General features: G+C 37.3%; 1 protein-coding gene across 2 annotated transcripts in view; it reads left to right on the top strand.

Moving 5' to 3' along the window:
• Positions 1-13,074, top strand: part of disp1 (dispatched homolog 1 (Drosophila)) — a 79,520-nt gene that overhangs the window by 24,736 nt on the left and 41,710 nt on the right. The gene's annotated exons all lie outside the window — the stretch shown is intronic.

Here is a 13,074-nt window from a genome sequence, read left to right as displayed (position 1 = left end):
TACCGCCTCTCTTTTGGGGGCATATTGACTGTTAATACTGTACAGTATATGATGAGCCAACAATTTGGTCATCCTAAAGTTATTAATTTGAAGCCCAAATCCACAAGACAGCTGGTTTTAAACATACAGTACAGGGCCTTGACATTCAAAAATTTGACAAGTTCCGGTACATTTGTTAGACAACATTTTTCACAAAAAACAATGGCAGATTATTTTATAGAAAGACAAATCAATTCCAATATATTTTCCTCTGAAGATAACATTAAATTAATGTCGATTTTTTTTTTTTTATTATTATTATTCCTCTAAATTAAGGGTGTTCAAGCTCTGTCCTACATGTCTTCCAATTTTCTTTACTCTTCACAGCTGATTCAAATGATCAGAATCATTATCAGGCTTCTCCTGAACTTGCTGATGAGGTGCTCATTTGAATCAGGTGTACGTATTGGGGGAAGAAAACTGGAACCCATGCAGTATACCGACCCTCGAGGACCGAGTTTGGACGCCCTTGCTCTAAATTGCTATTTCTAGTTTGTGTTCATAAAGCTCCAAGTGAGGGGGCGATACTAGTTTTAGCTGCCATCACAAGTACCGATACCCATAAATAAGACCAGGTATCTACCCGATACAGATACTTGGTACCTGTACTTGCTCATCCCTCGTGTAAATGTACTAAAATATTTGTATGTACTTTCATGTTTAAACATTTTTTTTTCTGTATATTATCCCTGAAACCATCAATATTTTTTTTAATGACAATGCAGTTTAAGTCGAGTATCTCCTAAAATCTTATTCTAAGATGTAGAATAAATAACTTATTTGGTTGGATGAATAAATATGTAACTATAACAGGATTTATCTTGACCTAGGATTTGTTCACAAAAATTGCACCCAAGCAAATATTAATTTGCCACAGAAGTTTGGAGTTTTGCTAAAAGCTTACACGCCATATAATATCAAGTTTCCAGTCAGATAGTTTGCAACATTATTCGTGAATAGTAACGGCAACTGACATCGCAACATGCTAATCAAACACTCGTTTCGCATTATGATTTGTATATCCTATCAAACTAGCACCTGGATGTTGCACAGCACTTCTTACAAATATAAAATACTATGTGTAAATATGTGGCTTAAAACACTTTTAAAATACGCTTCATATGCACAGGACATTCATTCAAACTAAAACCTTTTCTCTGTCGTGTCCAGACAAGCCCTGAGGAAAAGTTTAGGATGTTTCGTTTTCACCTTGTTACAACTTTGGGTCATTAAACAGGTGGCATAGGTGGTTACAGCCCTGAGCCTCCGTCACAGAACATGTAGGTAAAACACAAGCATTTGAGCATGCATAAGTAGTCCTACGTGCATCGGCATAATGACCTCACACAATGTGAAATCCAAGTAAGTAAAAACCTGCTTACGGTTTTGCTATGGCCATAGGTGCTTCTGCTATCTGCCGAACTGGGAAAAATTACTGGTTGAGTGATGTTTGTGAAAGAAATGTTAAGGGTGGAGGACGAATAAAACTTTTTTTTTTTTTATTGACATCTGTATATCTTTAAGCTTGTTGACTCAAACAGCATGCTCAGCTTTCTGTTACACAGCTGTGTTGACCGTCTCATGCATTGATGCCCTGGATAATTAAGATGACTGTACAACTGTGGTGAGCCCGACTGTTGTACTATCTCACAGAACACAACCTTTTTACCTTTGATCCTACAGACCTGTAAATGACTATAGGACTGTTTTCCAAGGCCTCAGGTTCTCCACCAGTCTTTATTTGCCTAATGAATGGTTTGGGATGTTTATACAACGCCCTCTGCCTGAAATTGCCTTTGGCAATGTTGACAATCACGGTGTTTGCTTCATTAAACCTTTCAGCTGCAATGGCTTTTTGATGATCTATTCTTTTAAGTTTAACTGTTGATGATGTGGTGTTTTTTTTTTTTGGGGGGGGGTTATAGTTTTGGAGGTAAATTATACTTAGTGACAAAATAAAGACACAGAAAAATGACTTCTTGCTCTTCTAAGGCCACTCAGCTTGCGAGAAAGGCTCGCACGATTGCGACAAAGACTGTGGCGCCTTGGTAACAGCATGCTCATATTTGGAAGTGCTGTCATAACTCCTTTCCAGGAAACAATTACCTACTTTTTGGTGTGTCACACCCCCCCCCCCCCCCTTTTTTTATTCAGTGTTTTATTACATATGGTCTATTATACGTAGCTCAGGCTCAATACTCCTTTCGTCGAAATGTAATTCTGATGTGACGTCATCTGAAAGGGGAAGATATTCCCGTATTTTTTTTTACTATAAACTGCAACGGAAAAGCTGAAAGCTGCACCAACAAAAAATGTCACGTATAAGGAACACGAGACACTAGGCCACAGTTTGGAACATCAGATATTTATGTATCAATGTGGTACCATGGAATTTTTTTACTTTTTTGATTTTTAAAACATTTTTTTACAAACCGGCCAGTTTCAACACAGTCTGAACATGCCTGATAGCAGCGTCTTCTTCTGTCTCCCATTGTAATTGCCCTCTGGAGGCTAGTGTAAAAAACTGCAGAAAAGCCGCACTGGACCATTTTCAGCCGCACTGGACTATTTTCAGTTTTCAAAGTGTGAGTAAAAGTAGCGACTAATAGTCTGAAATTTTAGGTGCATTAAACAGTCTCGGTATGTCTTCTTCAAAACCTGCTGTAAAGAAAAGATTGGCAACAAGAACAGACAATTTTAACAGAAATTTAAGATCATTTTATTTTTAGTTTTTTTTGGGGGGAGGGTGGCACACATGTGAATGAATTTTTCAATGCACATAATAAACTGCAGTCATTTTAGGAGTCATTTGAACCGAACATGCAGCGTTGAGCACATTGAGGAAGATGATCAGATCAGTAATAGTAAAGTTTGTTTTATAAATAATTTATATTCTGAACTGATTCTCATGAAGATTGGGCTAGTTCCTTTTTGTTTTGAATACAGGTACTTTTTTGCACACCCAGACTCTATGTCCAGCGGCTCACATATAGTGAAGTTTGTGAACCTGATCAAGAGTGTTCTTGAAGGTTGTCTTGGCTTTCTCACCAGTGGATTTCAGTCCAGTGCCTGTTTTGTGATGCTGTCTGTTGCTTTTTCTAAAATGTGTCTAATCCACCCACATTTTCTTCATCACACCTCTGCTGGTACTGCCATTGAATTTTGTTGGGTGGTTGTCAGTTCGTCTGATGTTCAAGATGTGGCTTGAGCACCTTTTGATAAAAAGCTGTAGTTTGTTGATAATGGGGTTGTCATGTTTCCTTTCATTTCTACTATATATTTTTTTTATCTACAGTGTATTTTTTAGAGCCTGACTAATAAATTGGATATCAGATTCTAGCGTATTAGTATGTAATGATCAATATGTAAGCACTAACTCTTTTGCTGTGTGAACTTGTCACATTGCTCGTTTGTATGTCCTTCTTTCTACAAATATTTTCATGGACAGTCTTTACTATATACAGCTGGAATTGACTTTATAATGTCTAGCGATCAAGCTTGCTGGTGAGGTAATTATGGCCCACACTGTTCTTGTGCATTCTGATCACGGTGGACATAAATTAGTGGCAGAACTGCTCAATTTCACTCCAGTGTAGAATAACATTGGGGGAAAAAAGTTTGTATGGCCTTGATGAATTCACCTTTGGTTGGTGGATGGTTGTTTATATTGAATTGTTCATCCTCTGGTGGAATATGGGAAAGAGTTGCAGAAACTGGTTGGTTGAGGATTTCCTTAAAATGCTTTGCCAACCATGAACTTTGTTCTATTTAATGTGATGGTTTTCCTGTTTTTTTTCTCCTCTGTCTTGAGTGGGTTGATGTTGTCTCCCGACAGTTGTTGTCATTGTACTCTATACAAAGTTCTGCTGTTGTTTTCCCATGGTGGAATTTCTGCTACTTGTGTTATCTTGTGAATGACTCGTGTAATGGAAAATCACTATTCAGCATAAAGTTGTTTGGTGACCACCTGTTTTGTTGAACAAAGAACCATTCATTTAACATACATGAGAACTCTCTACGTCCTTGACAGATAAGTGAGTTCAACAAGACAGACTTATATCATTGTGTTGTGACTCCCTTCTTGTAGTTCCTCCCATCCTTATCTATGAGAATCTTCCTTTCACTTGTGACCCCACACTTTCTTAGACTGTTCTGTTTTGACTTGTGTTTGAAGCTTCAAATATAAAGAAATTCCAAATAGACTACCATATTTCCCGCACTATAAGGCACACTTAAAAGCCTTAATTTTTTTAAAAAGCTGATGGTGCGCCCTATAATCAGGTGCGCCTTATATATGGATCAATATTGAGAATTGAGATTGAGAATGTCTCTAGTGTTATCATCTTGTGCTGTTGCAGTTTTTTTTTCCTAGTACAGTGGGCCCCCGGGTTACGAACTTAATCCGTTCAGCGGCTACGCTCGTATCTCGAATTGCTCGTATAGCGGGCAATCCAAACCCATGATAATTCGTGAATGCGTGCAACGCGCGCAGAAGCCTTAGGTGAGATCATCACGCTGTATACATATATTAATATTGAGTGACATAATCTACTCTACAGTTGCATTAAATAACAAATACAAAGGAAAAATGACTTTTACCTTTGTAAAGACGTGACTTGGGCTGAGATAAGCAGAGATGAGCAGAGATGAATGCTCGAAGTCAATACGGTAAATCAGATATGCTATTGGTCTTACAGTGTCACAGTAACTTTTTCAGTCAGGGTTTTCTCTACTTCCTTCCATCCCAACCAGCTGTGCCATCAAGCTAGATAAAGGCGTTCGGCCAATAGCATATCGGCACTTCTGTGATTGACGTGTGACGCCGGCCAGTGAGTGAGACCGGGTGACCTTAATCGACCAATAGCATATTGGCGTCTCCTTGACTGACTGATAATTATTCGCACTTGTTTTTTAAACGGTTGGAATGTATTGACATCTTATTGATTAAAACACATTTAAACCTGTGACGATTTTTTGTCCTGCAATCGGCACACTTAATTTCATGTCAGCTGTTTTTCCCCGACGTGAATTGAGCTGGGTGGAGGCGGAGGGGAGGTTATATGTGTTGTATTAACTAGGCACCACACTTATAGCTTGTTCGAGCGTCAGTTCACTGTTGGTTTCAACTCACAGAATTGCAACAATGGCGCTGTCCCAAAGCATGTCGGGAGGTCGCCGACTAACATGACATGCAGTTTTGTCAAGCAACCATTATATAGCACTGTAATATCACCCGTAACAGGGAGTAGGGATTAACGTCTTGAGTTAATACGGCAACGCAGCTAGGCTATTGCTCTTACAGTGTTACAGTAACTCTTTCAGTCATGGTGCAAATCACGGAGATACTAAAACATCATCCTCTTATTTCTTCCTTTACCGCTGCTAGTAATTTTAGAAGCTATGTCTAACAGATAAAGTTTGCAAAGTCTTCAAAACATTCCGTTTTTCACTCATTTTCTCTACTTATTTCCATCCTGTCCCATCAAGCTAGATAAAGGCGTTCGGCCAATAGCATATCGGCATTTCTGTGATTGACGTGTGACGCCGGCCAATAGCATCTCCGTGAGTGAGACCGGGTGACCTTAATCGACCAATAGCATATTGGCGTCTCCTTGACTGACTGATAATTATTCGCACTTTTTTTTTAAACGGTTGGAATGTATTGACAATTAATTAAAAAAAACACACATTTAAACCAATGACAATTCTTTGTCCTGCAATCGGCACATTTAATTTCATGTCAGCTGTTTTTCCCTTTAGCTGTACAAACACTACACTTAAATGGTAATATATTTAGACACCGTGAGTGAGACAGTCAGTGTGAGGTTGTAAGACCAATAGCGTTCACGTGACTGCCACAAGTATCTGTTAATGACTGTAGATGACGCAACTGCTGAATATGTTGACGCAGTTAGGCGAGAACATTTATACATACTCAATGGCTGGCTTGTCGGAATGCTCTTAAGGCGAGAGGTTTGCTCGTAAGCGGAGGACAAAAATCTCCCTGATCCACGCTCGTAAGGCGAATTGTTCGCAAATCAGGGTGCTCGTAAGCCGGGGGCTGACTGTACTTTGATGCATGTGTTCGTCCAAGTGTTCTTAAGTTCTGCCTGGTATTCAAATCAGTGAATAAAATCTGTGCGTGTGACCTACTATCTTTATGGTGTTCTTTAGAAAGTATATTTTTAATTTATTGTGTGGTTTGTTTGTTGGAATGAATAATGATCTAATTTTGGGCCTCATAATTGCTCCTAGTAGCTGAAGGCTCGAGGGAAGCATGTATGCTGAATCTATTCATATTACTTGCCATCTTTATTTTAGTCTGCTTTGTCTCGTTTTGTGAGTCCTTTTGAGCTATTGTCTCCTGATTTCCGCTAGCGGTCTGTCATGCAAACACCTCTCAAAAGAGAAATGACTTTTTCTTCTTTTCACTTGGTTTGCTCTTTTAAGTCATCTATTCAGTGTGTTTGCTACTCTCATCATATACCCATTTTTGTAATTTTAGCCACACTGCTGTTGGATATACTGTATATCCCTGTATTGCACCAGTAGTGTATTGGACTTTTAAATACCAGTAGGGAAGGCAAGCCCATGCTGATTTGTCAGCATCTCTGACCCCTTTTGTTACAATAGGTCCCTTTCCCCTCCCACTCATTTCCCTGCTAAGCTGGGAAGAGTAAATATTTATCATCCCCCACAACAATGACCATCTCAGGGGGAAAAATACTTTGACCACAGCACATGCAAAACGAGTGTTGAGTCAGGACCTAAACATGGATTGTTATCAGATTAGAAAAAGCGTCTCAGTAATTTGCCCCCAGAACCTTTGGTTTTTGGATACTTAGATTATGTGGTGCTGGATGCATCAAGAGAAATATTTGTTCCATGAATCCATAAAATGAAAAAAAAAAATCCACAAGAGTAAGCACTTTTTCCCTCATTTCTCATTCTTATTACCCCTAAAGCAAAGACAATGGAAGAAATTAAAAAAGGTTTTCTAACACATTCACTTGAAATTTAAGTGTGTAGTAAAGGTAAGACAAAAAAATATTGCTTTTTGTTGACGAGTGTTAAAGTGAGCTTTTTTTTGTTCTCTATATTTATTATTTTTATTATTATTATTTTATTACTATAAGTGGAAGTAAATATAGTCTACAGCATAAAAACAACACTACTCTACAACAGGGCTAGAGAATCTTAGTAGATTCAAACAATGTCTTGTTTTTGCCTCCCCCCATCCCCACCCATAACTGCAATAGTATGTTATTAGATATACAATGAGGAAATGCGTCTAAAAGTGGCGTAATTTCGTCATTTTAGTAACACACCATGTGTTATAATTGGACAGCCATGACCTATGTGACCACTTATGTCAGGGGTAGAGTTCTAATCGTATTTTTGTAAAAAACACCCAAATTGAAGTAAAAAATGAGGGGGGTGAATTGTACTCTGAGAAATATGGTAAAATTGTCATTAGCCATTTTTACATCTGCCAACCAAATTATGAGGCGCCATGCTTCCAAAAAAATCTTCAGGGAATGGGGCTTAAGGAGTTGTTCTATGGTTTTCACTTCACTTGTCATTTGTGAACAATTCTAGGCTCCTGGGGTGGTGTGTTATTCAGGATGAGACAAAAATTTGAACTTTTTAACAATCCAATAACACCCAAACTGATGATAATAAAATATTCATAGTAATTGAAACCTTAAGAAACAATGGTTGGATTTTCTTTTTTTAAATTTAAATATGCGTACTTTAGATGGCATCCTTCTGTACAAATGAATCCTAGAAATCTGCTGTTGAAATTCCTCATTGATCGCCTCATCATCTCAGCTGGGATACTGTGTATTTCTTCAACTCATTCAGAGGTGTTTGGTCATTTACACTTTACTCTTGAGATAGCCTCAAAAGAAATGAAATCAGCAACCGTTGATTTCCATGCAGTGTGTGATGTTGCTGTGTCCTGTTGAAACCAGGTTTCTTTAACGTTTGGAAAATTGTTCATTATTGTTCAATTCAGGTGTAGCAAAGGAATGTAATATCTCCACGTAACAATGCACATTGACAGTGACTGATATCCACTGTTCATTAAAAAAAACAATATCACAATTTTATAACAATTAATTTGCATGTAGCCATAAAAGAAGATCACAGCTAAATTACCAATTTAGCTCAGGAACGAACAGACATGCTAACGGGTAACATAATCTCAAGGACAAAATTCTGATTATTTTAATCAATTTAGTTTTGCTCAAGTTTATTTTTTAGATTTAATCACAAAATAAAAAGACTACATCAAAATGCAAAATTCAATGAAAAGAAGCAGGGATAAGATTGAATACATGTTCAGGCCCCTTTAAACAGGAAATATCTACTTTTTTATATTTAAAATAATGTAATCAGAAGTAATCCTATTTTGATTTTCCACTTTTATGCTTCACAATCACTGTTAAGACCAAAAGATTCAATTAGTACCATCATATACTTTTCAGGCTGTTTCGCTAAACCGTCAGTCTCTATCTGAAGCACTTTAAGGGACAATGAGGAAGATTCAGATGTGTTTTTCATTATGGACAGCAGGAGGTACTGCATTTACCATTTTCCATAGCTATAACAGACATGGCAGCTTCTGGAGGAGTGCCACCCCCCATGTAAAATAATTTAATGATAACGAGACGTACGATTATATTTAAAACATACTGTTGGTCATTAAGAACGCATTTATTTGTAAGTTTTTTTAAATTTGTAATCATTTAATTTATTCCTTTTACTTAAAAATGCTCTAAATCTTACACAGTGTCCCTTTAAGTCAAAGCAAAAAATATACAGAAAAAATGTGTATAACCTAAAATAAAAATACTTTTACATACACTATTACAGTGGACCCCTTGGTTACAGCGTCCCTGGCTTACGTTTTTATCATGTTGCGATGTGGGATACTGAGTTTTTTGTCCTCTCTTTAAGGTATTTTCCCCGCTTTGCGACAAAAACAACCAACCTAGGGGGTTGGCTGTATTTGTGTTGTTTTGTCTCCCTCTGCAGGCGTTTTTAGTTAATTGCACTTATTTTCTGTTCCCGTCAATGCCTCCATCCACCGCGTCACTACAATGCTGTTGTTATTGGTCGGCGTCTCACAGAGATGCTGGTCTGCTATTGGTCAGCCTCACTTGTTTCAAAATGGTGCAACGGTAAAGCTTTACTCTATCGTGAGTGGTTACAAAACCGTATTTATAGTGCTTTTTACTGCTTGATTCAAACTTAAATGGGTTAACCATGGGTCCCAATATTGGTAGTGATGTTAAAGAGAGAAGAAAGAAGATGATTTATATGGAAACGAAGCTGGAAATAATCAAGAAATCCGAAGCTAGCCTAGCCTAGACTACCTTTACTAGGGAATGTGGGCATAACAAGCACCACTCAAAGGTAAATAAATCCTTTCTATAATTTTTATTTATGTGTTTCTGTTTTCTGATTGTATACATGTATATTATAAATACTTAGCAATTACTATCATGTTTTGGTACCATTTTTTAATATGCATATACAATTTTGATGTTTTTACCTGGAGTTCTAAACGCATCAGCTCTTCAACATAGGTTTGAATTACTTGCCATACGGTGAATTCACTTTACAAGCCCAACTGCGGAACAGAATAATCTCATAACACGGGTGCCCACTGTACTCCTAATTGGATATCTACACGGGGGCCAATATATTTGAATATTTTAAAGGTATGATGTAATTTTCTATCATAATTTTCAATGTTACTGTACTTTGCAGTTATTACACTGAAACCTCATTAAGGAAAAAATATAATCAAGTTGAATCACAATTTTCAGTCAGAAAAAACATGTTTTTTTTCTTTAAAGAAGTTCAACCCAAGTGTGACAAACATTTTTGAAAACGTTTATTTTTTTTAAACAAGGAAGACTTTACCACCGCAATGTGCAGCACACAACATGTGTTAGTAATGTTGCGGCTGTAAAAAGATCAAATATTCATTCAGTCCAGACACAGTTGAATGCAATTTTCAATGAAGGAAACGCCTGTCACTTTCTATAAAGTCACTTTCTGAATTCATGAGGCAATTTTACATTTACAGTATTATTATGCTCACTACTTATGCCTGAATATTTACAATACAGTACTTGGCTTTTGTTAAGACCTTCGTTCAAAATCTAAAGTGAGGATGTTCATGTGTTTTTATTTTCTTGGTTTGAACAATGATGGAATTTTGTTGAACAAACAAGTGGATTAATGAAGGGAAACTATTCCAATATTTCACTTGTTGCACTATTACGTAAACTAAAATGAATGCCTTTGTCAGATCATTCAAATTTATTCTGTACAGTTTAATTTCTCTCTGAGCTTTCTAGTTGATCTTTTTTAAAAATAAATGTTGCTGAACAACACTAAATGATGCTGTCTCAGCTCAGAACTGGCTTTTTATTGCCATGCTGTTTATTTTTTGGGCACATAAAGGTCTACCTGCTAATAATTTAATATCCACGATGGATACAGTAACTGACATTTTAGTTTGCCGTACCATAAAAGCCTAATGTCACACAAATAGATTCAAATACACAGTCTTAAACTAAAATCTATTTTTTGTGCATTTCTTTTTTAGTAAGCGCAACTTCTTTGCTGATTTTGTACAGTTTGCCTTTGTCCCTGCAAAAGTGATTTAGCCAAGATAAAGATGGATTTGACAAGTTTTAGTTTTACAGATGACACCAGAGATTATCAATAACATTGGATCCTGAAATGAAAGACATCTGTCACATGCATTCTGAATATGTAATCCAACATTAAGATAGCATGCAGCCAAAGAGGACCCTATCTTTTTCTGTTTGTGGATAAAGAAGATTTGACTTAAATATCCTTAAAACAAAAAAAAAGAACAATTTAAAGTCTAGGAGTCCTGAATCAAGAGTCCTGTTTTTAAATACTGGTTGAGGAAAGTTGTATTATTCATTCAATAGCAGCCCTTTCACTCACAATACTATCATTATTGTTGATTATCTGCAATTTAACATGAACAGAAAAGTATTACTACTGCACATACACTTGGGTTTTTCCTTTTTACTTTGAGAAATGTACAATGCAAAAAACAGCTTGTTTAGCAGATGCTTGTGAATCTTGCCATCTGATTCCAGGAAGCTACTTAATACAGCGGACATCTCCCCACTGTGGAAATAGCACAGCACAGGTACCCTTGAAATGTCAAATCCTTGATTTAAAAACCAAACTGATGTGATTTTTTTTTTTTTTCCAAACCAGCTGCACACAATCGTGCATTGTATAACAGCACATTTTGGATACTAGCCCCACTCGCATTTGCAGCGGTTACAATCCATTGGGGGATTTATTTTTGGTCACCAAGTCACTGAAAACATATCTGTTTTAATTTCAGCTCTGCTATACTGGCGGTTTCCCAATTCAGAGATTGGATCAGCACCAACCTCAAAACTGCAGATATCATTGGTGTGGACCGCTGCTCCGACCATTATTATTTGTTTCAGGGGAGTCTCTTAAGACCCAAAGCATGATGTAATTCCATAAGCCTGTCACTAATAATTTCCCTCTGATTTTTAATGACTCCTAAGATTAATGCCAGACCCAAACTGGGCCCCCCATAGTTATCAGATTTTTTTCCCCCCCCTCTTGGTTTCTTACACCATTTTACTATATAGATAATTGTTTATGTTGAAATACAGTCAATTTTCGCAAAAAAGGCAATTAAACTACAGTGCTTTCCACTATTTTATTTCTTGAATATTATGGTGTCACTCAAAGATACCAATAACCTTTGCCCAAATAAGAATAAATGTGAACCACACTTATGCACACTCATGTTTTCATGGCCCAGAGACTGAATTTGAAACCTAAAAAACCTACTCACTGCCCCTTTATATGCTAAACTCTTTTGCATTAAATACATTAAAACTGTGTGTGTACACACACACGAATTGGCCGTATGACGGGCAATCCAAACCTATGTTAATTAGTGAATGTGTGCAATGCGTGCAAAAACCTTAGGTAAAAACATCATGACTTTATACACATATTAAAAATTAGTAACATAACCTACTGCACAGTTAAATTAAATAACATAAATAAGCAAAGGAAAAATTACATTTACCTTTGGGGCGACGTGACTTGAGCCGGTGGAGGCGGAGGGGAGCAGAGACGAACCCACAGATTTTTTAAATTTATTTTTTCTTAAACGAGAACTTTTTTTCAAAGAAGAACATATCACCGGCGATTTCCTTGTCTTTAATCCATAATAGAAGAAGCCTCTCCATTTTGTTGTTGACCGAGGTCTGTCCCCCGGCAAGGAAAGTCTTGCCCTTAGAAGATTGCCTGCTTGGTTTCCATTGTCATCATCCTCTTACTTCTTCCTTTACCGCCACTTGCAATTTTAGAAGCGATGTCTAACAGATAAAAGTGTGCAAAGTCTTCACAACACACGGACCAGCTCGTGCCATCAAGCAAATGAGGGAGTTCGGCCAATAGTATATCGGCCTTTCTGTGATTGACGTGACGCCGGCCAATACCATATCGGCATCTCCGTGACTGCCTTAATCGACCAATAGCATATCGCCATTTCCGTGACATGCGAGAAATGTTGTTTTTGTTGATGCAGCAAAGCGAAAAACATAGTACGGACACACTAACCGGCATGTTGGATGGTTCGTAAGACGAAAGGTTTGTGCGTAAGAGGGGGACAAAAAAACGCCGCGGTCCACGTCGTAAGATGAAAAATATGTAAGACAGTAGATGCGTTAACCGGGGGCCCACTGTATATATATTGCACATTGACACCTTGTTTTGGGATATTTGGCTTGAGACACATTAAAAAGGACATGATGTCCTCTAGCTTGAATGTATCAAAGAAAATATAGCAAAGTCAAATGTCTAATACTTCCATCGATGGAATATCAATCATGGCTGTTAGCACTTGCAACTGTCTCATTAGCGCAAACATAGCTGAGTCTAACTTATATACATTTTTATGACAAGATGAAGAATGCT

The sequence above is a fragment of the Hippichthys cyanospilos genome, chromosome 20 (assembly GCF_059441005.1).
Source record: "Hippichthys cyanospilos isolate Australia breed blue-spotted pipefish chromosome 20, RoL_Hcya_1.0, whole genome shotgun sequence".
Taxonomy (NCBI): Eukaryota; Metazoa; Chordata; class Actinopteri; order Syngnathiformes; family Syngnathidae; genus Hippichthys; species Hippichthys cyanospilos.
This window is presented reverse-complemented; position numbering and strand designations above follow the sequence as displayed.